The sequence below is a fragment of the Fringilla coelebs genome (genome assembly GCF_963513975.1).
Source record: "Fringilla coelebs genome assembly, chromosome: 1".
Lineage (NCBI taxonomy): Eukaryota > Metazoa > Chordata > Aves > Passeriformes > Fringillidae > Fringilla > Fringilla coelebs.
Genome location: NC_140028.1, coordinates 7,768,501 through 7,780,051, shown reverse-complemented (window position 1 = coordinate 7,780,051; position 11,551 = coordinate 7,768,501).

Below are 11,551 nucleotides of genomic sequence, written 5' to 3'. Positions count from 1 at the left end.
TTAATGAGGAAGCTGCATGCAGTCACTATGGATACCATGCTGACCTTCATTACTTTTGAGAATAAATAACTAAAAAGCCAGTGGTCATTTGCAACAAAGGCCTCTTCAGGCTGTTCCAAAACTGAAAATTCCTATTTTACATTGGAAAGAAGTAGGCTATTTCATGCAGAGGTAGGCACATGGTATTTGACTAATTAGGCTGCTGAGCATTAAGTTGCAATGAGCCATTTCTTTGGTTGCTTTCTTTAATACTTCTTAAGGAATAATGAAGGTTACTGCAATGTTACCTGCCCAAAGAGAAAAAACTCTCCACAACCTTGTTTTGTTTTACCATACACATCATCACAAAAATGCTAATCTACATGACAATGGCATCTCTTGCTGCTGTATTGGATTCACTATCAACTATAAACACCTGCATAACATCTTACAAAGTAATTATATTTGTATAAAAGGAGTTGAATTTCATTTCCAAACATGGTGTTGAAAAAGGCAGAGGCATTACAGGTGACAGTACACGCTTGAAAGACACCAATTTCTAGTAAAGTTCAGTCAAAACTGAAGCCATACATTCGTTAAGAAGCCTCTTCAGCTCTTTTCCCAACCACTTTCTTCTTTTCAAACAAAAAAGTAGAGAGCATACTCCAATTTTCCTTAATGGCACAGCCCTCTGGTTTTCATGAAGACTAAAAGTCCTGAAAATAACCAGGATTTTTTCTAATATCATCACAAGCTGAAGAACATTGGCTGCTGGCTTCTGTTAATGCCTTGAACTGTTTCTCTTGAGAGCATCAATAAAAGACACCATTCTTTGAAGTGTGAAGTCCCCTCCTAAGTCCACACATAGAGAACACAAGGAATGATGCAGATCTTCAATAATACATGAAGTCCTTCTGACACCTGAGATTTACCTCTTTGTTATTAACAGCAACATAAGATCACCCTCCTAGAAACTGTTCTTCAGCTGTCAATACTCCAGAATAACAAAAACAAAGAAAAATTAAAATCCTTATTTAACTACCAGAAAATTTGTGAATGCTGGCTGTTGACTTCCATTGTGAACTTCTTCCTGTATTTAGATTTGTGTGCAGTTCAAGAACCCCTTTAATAGTTAGGATTTAATGTTTAATTCTCAATTCTCTTCAGATCAATATGCATGACTTCAAAAACACCCTCATGGGATTTCCCTGATGGAAAAGTCAAGATTTAGAAGAGACACCATTACAATACTGTTTGTGTTCATTCACCAGTTCCAAATCAAAGCCATGCAGATCACCAAAACTTACTGCAATTTTCCCAAGCCTCCATCATTAATTTACCAGTCACACAGAACTTCTATTGCACCTTTCATGAGCACTTTGAGCAAAAAGTCCAGCAAGACAGGAAGGAGGAGAAAGAAGAAAGGAAGACGTTGTGGAAGCAAACAGCCAAAGAGCCTCCTCCTCCTCTTCCCCCACATCTTAAGAATTCTCTACAAACACCATCACCACTGAAACTCATTGTATTTGGGGCCTCACCTGCCATGTAAAAATACTGAAATGTGAATGGAGCCCAAGGAACCCGTCTGTGTGCGCATGCTCTGTGTGTGCACGCTCTGTGTGTGTGTTTGGAGCCAAGATCTTGTCAGTCAGTCCATCTGTCAGTCAAAGCAATTTAGCCTCAGAGGCCTGATGCAAGCACAGAGTGATGAGAAATGACAGAGGCAGACAGATGCTCACTGTTGCTATGAGGGTGTTTCTTATTTTTTTTGAAGTCATGCATATTAACCAGAAGAGAACTGAGAATTAAACATTAAAACCTAACTATTAAAGGGATCCTTGAACTGCACACAAATTGAAATTCAGCAGGAAGAACTTCACAGTGGAAATCAAGAGCTTCCACTGTGAATTGCAGTGAACTTCTGACACCCACACAGAGTTCACTGTGGCACTACAAGTTAACAATAACCATCATGAGGAATTACAGTGAAGTAGGAAGTGAACACAAGTAGTTTTAACACTGCATTTCCTGTGCATTTTCAGAAAACATGTTCAGCTTCTTTTGATCACTAATACTTGCACAGTGCAACTAATACATTCAGCACAAGAAGGAGAAAGACCTTTTAAACTGGGACATGAATTCTAACAAAATGAAAGACTGAATCTAACATTACCAATTGTAAAGAAAGAGGAAAAAAAGTGTCTTTGTATTTTAAAAATGTCTGGGAAAGCATGAAAATAGAATGTTACCAGCACACCTCAGATGGAATTTCAATGGGGGCTGGATGCATATACCATATTAAATTATTTCAGTAAAACAAACTACAGAGGTCTGTGTGGTAAATTAATTATTTTTATCTGACAAATGGAGTTCTAAGGAGGACAAAGTACTGAAAAAGGATAATGAAGCGAGACAAAATAAAATTTCGATCCTGATTCAAGATTGCCCCACATCTTAGTCTGAACAAAGTTCAAAAAAGTCATAAATTTAGTGTGCTCTGACCAAGAATGATGGCAGCAGTTACATACCCCCTTCTTCCCCACCAGAGTCTCATATTCCTCTGCCTGAGCAACACAGCTCAGCCTAAAGAAACCATATGTTTATTTATGGAACAGCATCTTGGCTCTCCACGGGGTGGAGAACCATACCCAAGATGTCATTCAGGCCAATTAAGTCTTTATTTCAGGGAAGTTCTGCAGTAACTGGTAATCTCCACAATCACCACAGGAGGTAAGAAGTGGTTAATTCAGGGTCATTTTGCTTCAAAAAATGAGCTAAAAAAAATGTAAAACTCATCTACCACACTAAAAAGTTATCATAATGAATTACCCTCACGAAAGTCCTAACCAGAAGGTTAACCTGCAATCAAGAACAGAAAAAAAAGAAACAGTATTACCACCCTTGTATTTCTCTTCCTCAGTACACAGTCATCCAACTGTTTCTATTGCTACAGGACATCCAGCAACATGCACTGTTATTTTCACTTTCTAAATTTTAAACTTTTCCAGCAGGACAGCCTCATCCCAATGCACAAGAGAAATGTGAACAACCAGAACTACAAAATTAGATGAGAAAAATGAATACTATGAATGTATTAGGCCAGATTTCACATAAAGATTCCATCCTTTCCCTCAAGCTTTCATTGAAGTATTACTTTCTCAGTGTCAGCAAGAAATTTTGATTATATAACCTCAGTAGGTTTGACATTGTAACTCAGTACTGCTACCCATGGCATAGTTTCATTTTCATAGTTTCAGCTATTTACCTCTTTTGCTCCCTCTTACAGGAAAGGAAGTTTTTGCCTCATTCCTGGTAAAGATCTACAGAGAAACTAGATTGCTCAATGTGGGACAGATTATTGTAGATATTTAATAATAAACTATTAAAACTTTCTCTCTGTGACATATCTCCATGTTATACTGAAGAGTCTTCCAACTCCTAATATGGGCCCATAATCTGTCTTCTTTTTTCCAGATAGCCCATCTCACTGACCCAAGATGACAAAACTGCCTGTAAATCTGGGCTCTTTCATTTTAAATGCATCTTTAAAGCATAAGATTCAGAACATCCTCCAATCTGAAAAAATACAAAAAGTTCCTACCAGTGATCTGATTGCTCTGAGAGAGTGGAAGACAGAAGCACAAGGACAAAAAATAACCTTAAACTTGACAAGAAATAGAAATGAAGAATACACCTAATAGATGTTCATTGCAGTGCCCTGTAAAAATAATCTAAATACTAGGAATAGCAAAGATTGAATTATTTGTAGTAAGTTCACTACTGAAGGCCTCCACACCTGCTGACTCAAACATGGATAAGCACAGACGGAAAAACCTCCCTAAAAGACAGAAACCAAAAAAATCTATATAAATATGCCATTTGTTAAGTAGGTTGTTGGTTGGTTGGAGTTCTTTTGAATGGATATCAATTGAGTCTGGTGTCCCAGACTCCAATCAATGACACACTTAGCACGCTCCTTCACTTAATGACTTTTCACTCACATTTGCAATTATAATTCTCTGGTGATATCAGCTGCCAACAATAGTTCTCTGTAACACTGCCAGGGAACAAGTAGAGAACTGCAAGCAGACATTCAAAGTCCCTTTGCTTACCTTGCTGAACAAGGGCACATTTGGACAGTCTGCTAACAGCAGGGTCCAACAACCAAGTCTGCAGCAATTACTAAATTGCTGCAGAAGCTGGTAAGGGCCAGGCCACCAAGAAATCCAAAGGGAATGCTCCCATTTTAAGGATAATCCTCTGTGAATGTATTCCAATCCTTCCAAATGAATATAGTTGCAAATATGACAAATCCTGGCATCATCACACTGAATTCTGAAAGCAGAGTCTGGAGGCTGCTGCTGCAGCCTGTAGATTCTGCTGAAAGTACAGTGTCACAACCACCTATTTTCCCTGCTGTATAAAGAGGGCTCAACTGCTCTACTGCAAGTAATCCTGAAGGATATCAGGCTGAGAAGCAATCTATATACCAGTATCAATCCTAACCTTGCTCTCAGAGCATATACACTTTTAAAAATTACTTCAAAGAAAAGAAGCCCAACCCAGCAAGCACGCAAGTCACAAACATAAGTGCACATCACTTGGGTTTACAAAACATCTTTGTTCTTATGCAGAAGTTTTTGGTTTTTTTTAAAGAAAGTCAATTACTTGTTTTGCAATAATACTCAGGAGATCCATCCTTTTAAGCATAGTCGTAATCCTGCTTCCACAGAGGAAACACTGCACGCCAGAACAGCACAGTCATGGCATCCACTTCAGAATCAACAATCTCAAAACCAAAACCATACAGCATGAAATATTACAAAACTCCTTTCAACTACTTTCATACTGATTATCTCTATTTAAAATGCAGATTTCACCAAGTCTGCCTCAGAAAATAATTTTCAGGATTTACTGACAGTAATTGGAACCAGACACAGTGTGCTGGCCAAGCAGCTCATTTTGAAAACATTAACTCCATATTATAGAATCAATCTGACATCAGGTCTGACAAATAGACTTGGAAAATTACTGCTTTCAGAGCCTCTCAAACACCATCTCCCCCAGAACCAAGCCACCTCCTTCAATAATTTATAACAAACAAGGATTAAAATAGACTTTCCTAGTTTGTAAATTTTCCGAGAGCATAACTGATAAATTTGAGTTATGCTTCCCTACTTGGAACAACATAAGAGTTGAAATTTAGTTACTGGACTAATACAATACAAGCCATAAAACTTTTTGAAGAAGACTGAAGTAACTTTTAATAGGAATTTTTTTTTTCCTAAATGATGAAAATAATTTTTGATTTTCATACTGACTGTTAAAAATTTTGCTTATCAACTACTAAATTAGTTGGGTTTTTTTTTCTGTATTCCATGCAGCATTATGTCAAGATTCATCAAATCACAGAACATCCTGATTTGGAAGGGACCCACCAGGATCATGAAGTCCAGCGCCTGGCCCTGCAGAGGACACCCCATGAATCACACCATGTGCCTGTGAGCGCTGTCACCTATTAAAGCATCATGGCATCCACAGGAGGTTCCCACCATCCTTATGCCTGAGAACTCAAAAACTCTCATCAGCTTCTGGAAGGAACATGGAAAAAGTCTGGATGGAATAAATTTTGTTAATCCGAAGGAGTTAACAAATATTTATCAAAGACAGAGCACAGCAAACTCTTGGGGGACTCTGATGAAAGCTGAATGGCCCAGAGAACATTCTTTGATTTCAGGACAACTTTCAGGACAGGTCTCCCACCACAGACTCAGCTGGAAGCTGAGGTGCCCAGAGCTCCATGAAGAGAAGGGAAGCTGGCCTGGAAAACTGGCCAGATCTCTGGATCACACAGCTGCTACCAGCAGATGAACACCCAGCTGCATCTTGGCCAGGCAGGACTCCAGGGGCCATCCCAGAGCCCCAAACACTCACCAGCACGCAGGAAGCTGGGGCAGAGCCCACTCTCAGCAAACTGGCATGGGATCAGAAGTGGAGGGGAACAGGGAAGAGAGGGCTCCCACAGGGAATGGCAGCACTTCCACAAACAAACAGAGATAAGCCCAAGGATGGGGCCAAACCAAACCTCACCAGGTCAAGGGCAGGAAAGCAAAGCCGTGCCCCCAGGCCCCAGCACAGGCTGGGGAGGGCTGGCACAGCACCAGCCCTGCAGGAAAAGGCTCAGGCACTGGGGCAGACGCTGGAGGGGACAGGAGCCAGCGGGAAGGGGTTGATCCCTGCCTGGCTGGACCCTGGCAAGGCCACTTTGCACACATCTGGTGTCCAGGTGGGGACCCCACTCCAGCAGGACCCTGAGGGACCAAGGAGGGTTCAGCCATGGGTACCCAGGTGGTCAAGAGCCTCAGGGGCAGCATCCACAGGGAGAGGCAGAGGGAGACAGGCCTGTTTTCTCTGGCACACAGGATGCTGGGGCCATCTGAGAGCTGCCTACAGCTACACCAAGATGGGAGCTGTAAAGACAGTGCAGACACTCTCAGCCCTGGCAGACAGGATAAGGAAGAGCAACGGCCACAAAAGGCACCATGGAATATCCAGGCTGGACACCATGACAATCTTTTTCACTAGGAGGGTGTTGAAGAGCAGGCACAGGTTTCACATGGAGGTCATGGGTTTGCTGTTCTTGAGGATTCTCACAGCTTCAGGGGTCAAAGCCATGACTTATCCAGTGATACTTCTATCCCTGCTTTGAATGAGTGCTTGGACCAGAGAGACCCCCAGAAGCCTCTTCTGACCATTACACCTGCAACTCCATAATCTCATTAATTCCTGTGATATGCTTCCAGCAACTATAGCCTTGTTTATATAATTGTCCTCAGACATAACGAAGTCAATATTGGATATAGAACTATCCACAGATTACATCAGTACAGTCTTTTCTATAAATAACCAGGTGTTATCAATAGATTCCACTGCCAGCAGGTCCAATAGTTCTGAAATCACAAATATTTGCTGTTACCACTCCTTTTATGAGCTGATGCCAAGTATTTTTTTAAAATAAATTACAGGGAATATAGAAGTTGCATACCTAACCTACTGTATTTAAATATGCTGCCAAACACTATTCCATGGTCACTTCTGTAGATGACTCAATGTTCTCTCTGAAAAAGAACTCTTCAAGATTATAATTTTATGCCAGTGTATTAAAGAACAAGCAACATGAAAGTTATTTTTACTTAGCTTGCATGCAGGGACTCCCTCAAATTTGAAAAAAGCAGCAGAATGTTTCCTACCATACACTATTTTGAACAAGAAAACTTTAAAATGTTACTCTGAAGCAGACAACAGGGATGCCTTATATTTAAGGACTGACTACTGATTTTCAGTCTCTATTTTTTTTTTCCCAGCAAATCTCATTTTTGTTTCCTCCCAGTACTGAATACAGCTTTTCAAGCCATCATAAACCAAATACTGAAGATGGACAGCATGACCCAAACTATTTCTCAGTCACCCTACAAGTGCAGGGCTTCTGTAATAATCAGAATTAAACCATTTACAGTAAACAAACAGTTTAGAAGTAACTCAGGAGTAGAAGGACAGGTTCCTACAACTCATTCCCACAACAGTGCAGTTTAAGCAACAATTCAATGCAACCAACAAAACAGCTTGGTGAAGGGGATACCTAGATTATTAACTGATATTAAATTCTGAGGGTTTGTGTACTTCTGGTGCAGCAAACCTGAAATTCCTATGCTATCACCAAGTTTCAAACTGACAATGAGAGCTAGTCAATTTTATCAAGATTAGTAGCTAAAATGAACGCTCTTCCTTGCATTGACTGATGCTTTTCATACCTTTTGGTTAGCTAACTAAAGCAGTCTTCTTAAAAAAATTCCACAAACCCCAACCCTCTGCTCACATTAGTGGGTAGTGTACTGCAATGGGAGATCTGTGAAACCACAGTTTGTGCTGAGGACAATATTTGTACCACAGGGTATCTCACTTCAGAACAGGCTCTAATCCTGACTAAGGTCTAAACATCCACAAACCAAACCTATCAGTGAAGTATGGAAGCACATGCTTCAATTCTGATTCTTCCAAAACATGACTTGCACGTTCAGCAGGATCAGCAGCAAAGAATGCCAGTACCCAGCCTACAGTGACAGGCATTCTGGGGACAACAACACACAGTTGTTCTCAAGTTAATCTTGAATTTTAATCTTAATTTTTATTAGCTCTGCAAAATACAGAGTAATACAAGAATATAACAGCTACGTGCAGCTGAATTTTGAGTTGTATCTCAAACAGAAAACAACTGCGCAACAAGAACATCATTTAATGCAACTCAGTATCGCTTTATAATTATCTTAATGAGGGAGGCTGTTGCACAATGACTGTTCCAAAACCATGAAAAGAATACTCACACCACAGAAGCTGACTACTGGTACATTTTCAGTATGGTTTAAATTGAACATGTCAAAAGGACTGTGACAGAAGGGTAGTCATGTTCTCTTGTCTTCCAGCTGAGGGATTCCTACTTCCTCTACCGCCCCAGGAATTTTTGGATTTCATGATGCAACTTACTTGGACAATCACTATATTAGCTGCAAATAATCCTCAGCACTGACATGAAGGTACTGTATGGGCCAGGATTGCCTGTTTTGGTGGTGATGCAGTGCTAAAACAAGATAGGTGAAATGTTTAACCACAACAGAACCTTCCCTTCCCCTGGCTCCCTAAAAAGACAGAAATACTTAAGACATTTGGTATCAACTTTTTGACTGGGGAACAATAATATGAGCAAGATATAGATCTCAGAGAAAGAGTAAACAACAAAAAATTAATTTTGCAAAACCACACTTCCTTAAAGGTAGTATTAACTTTTCAGCCATTTAGATGCAACTTCAATACTTTCCTGCCTTGCAAGAGGAACCTGACATTTGGGGAAAAAAAAAAAAAATCAGCAGAGGAACATCAAGTTGCTTTTCACTCTCCGCATTGAAGTTACTGAAGTTCACCCCCGCTGCAAGTCTGAACACTGTCCTTCAGCCTCTTTTGTTAACACTGCACATTAACATGGAGCTCTTCCCACAGGCTTCTGTGCCAAACACAGTCAGCAGACTCCACCTCCATGGAAATCAGCTGAGCAATTCCACAGCAATCACTTTTCCTAAATGCTGGAAGGAGTCCCAAGTCTGTGCTCTGTTCCCAAAGCTCCACTTGCCAGTACTTGGTACAGCGCAGGTTAGTCCCGAATGCACCCAGCCCTTGGGGAGGCCAAGGCAAACCAAAAGAACACAAGAATACACAAAAAACTGAGTAGTCAGAAGCATCTTAAAGCACCTCAGGCAAAAATTCCCTTGAAGACTTTGCTGGTATAACATGTTGCTGAATAATAATATTCCTGAAAAATATCTGTGAAAACCTCCACCCAAGGAAGTGGTTCTGTCCTCCTTCACTGACTGGAAATGACACATGTACTGCTGACACATAAGCATCAGCTACTTCATTAGGTCAAGGGTACAGCTCTGCAGAATTAGCATGAGTGATGCAAGCCAAGCTCAAGAGTAGAGCTCCCACACAAAAATGTCATTAAATCTGGACTTTCTGCACTACAGATTTTATTTTCTATGTAAGAGCCTGAAATAAAGCTTATTAAAGCTAGGCATCAACCATAATAAATCATCTAAAGAAATTAATTAAAGCTGCCCACCTCATTTCACCATATTTGCATATATAATGTTTACAAAAATAGAAAAATAAGCAAACATATGGCTCTTCATAGGAATCCTGCCATACTCAGTTCATGAACCAGACATGTCTCCTGAAAGAGTTTGAAGTGCAAGGATGCAACAGTCCTTAAGACTTCACTGACTTGTTGAAAGAGCTAAGACCATATTAACTCAACAGAATGCCGTAAAAACATCAAAAAAATTCCTCTCAGCAATCAATTCCATTAAAAAAAAGACAATTTCATGTGCAGTTTGTAATCTTTCAAAGTGAAACATTCAAATATAGCTGGTGCTAGAGCAAAAAACATCAGCAGTAGCATTTCTAGAACAAGTAGATTTTGTGAAAATTGCTGAAAGTTAACCTTTACAATGAGACCTACAAACACACACTTAAGGAAATGCTATAAACACAGGCTTCCAATAATTTGTATACAATAAACTCAAGCACCAAAACTCACCACTCTTGCACAAAGCCACAGTCAGCTGCCTTAGGCTCCACTTAAACACAGGAAACAGAGAATCATAGTTGGCAAAATCTGACAAGCTCTGTAAGCAAGTAAAAGCTAATATTTAATCATGCAAATACCAACTTAACTAAAATACTACTTAAAAGTACAACACCTCAAACTAATTATATTTAACAACTTAAACTTGAAGGACAGGAAACACCACAGAGTTATCAATAGCCTGTACACCAGTGCTTCAGCCTCCAATGATCTGCAAGTCCCATCTGTGCAAAGATTAACCAGACAGCTAAAATAACTACAGAGGTGGAATACATGACTGAAGCAAAGAGCCACATAGTTCAAGTTACCAGCAGATTATAAACTGTCTAAACCATTAAGAAATAGATTTGTAGTATACCAGTCAATTGACAGAAAACTAGCAGTTAGCTCATTTAAAGCAGGCAACTTAAGAAAATGTTACCCCTTCTCCCACTGCCCCCCCCCCCCCCCCCCCCCCAAAGAAATTAATGACTAAAAGTCTTTGAAAATTGCAGCAGAGGTTTGGTTTTACTGGATGTCTGATACTCTCAGGAGAAATTTAAAAGTAGTATTACACATGACAGCAATTCAAGCTGTGCAAGTAAAGGTCTTGTTCCTTAATTTCTATACAAGCAAGAAGTCAGGTATCATTAACTACAACAAGAAGAAACTTCACACTGAAGTTCATATTGTGTAATAAAGAGCAACAAACAAACCAAACTTCTCCCTGATCTTGCAATATGCAACTTCACATTAGCATACAGAATCACAGCTTTCATCAGTTTGTTAGAAACAAGGAATGCTTAAGAACACAGATTCATTATACTTAGATGGGATTTTACTGCTTCTAGTTAATATTTGGCATAACCTGACTCTTAACTGAAACATCAGCTTAGCAGACCCTGATCTAACTAGTGTGTTTATCAAGACAAGTCATTCAGTCACCATATTCAAAGCAAAAATCTCATAAAATTTTAATTAGGTTTCTGAACTCAAAGCAGTCATGCAAGCTGAAATCAAATGAAGAATGCAAGACCAAACAATCGTGCCTAATCATATAATATCTGAGGATATCAACTAATACATTTATTTTGTAATTAAAAATATTAAATCATTGGATCAAATGTGGTAACTCCTTTTTCAAGTTAGAGTAATCAAAAAAAAGAAAGGAAGTCAAAATGGACAGATGACTAGTTTAAGAAAATATCAGAGATTTCCTTGTTAAAGAATCTGTCTCGTATCACAGCTGAGTCAAGTTTGAACACTGCAAGTTCTTTTCAGCTGGAGATATGCACACCAATCTTCATAAAGCCCTAGAAGTCACCTTCACCTTCCTCAGCATTTCCTTGAAATACTCCCTTGATATATTCAGAACAGATGAGGGCCAGGTTGCAGAAA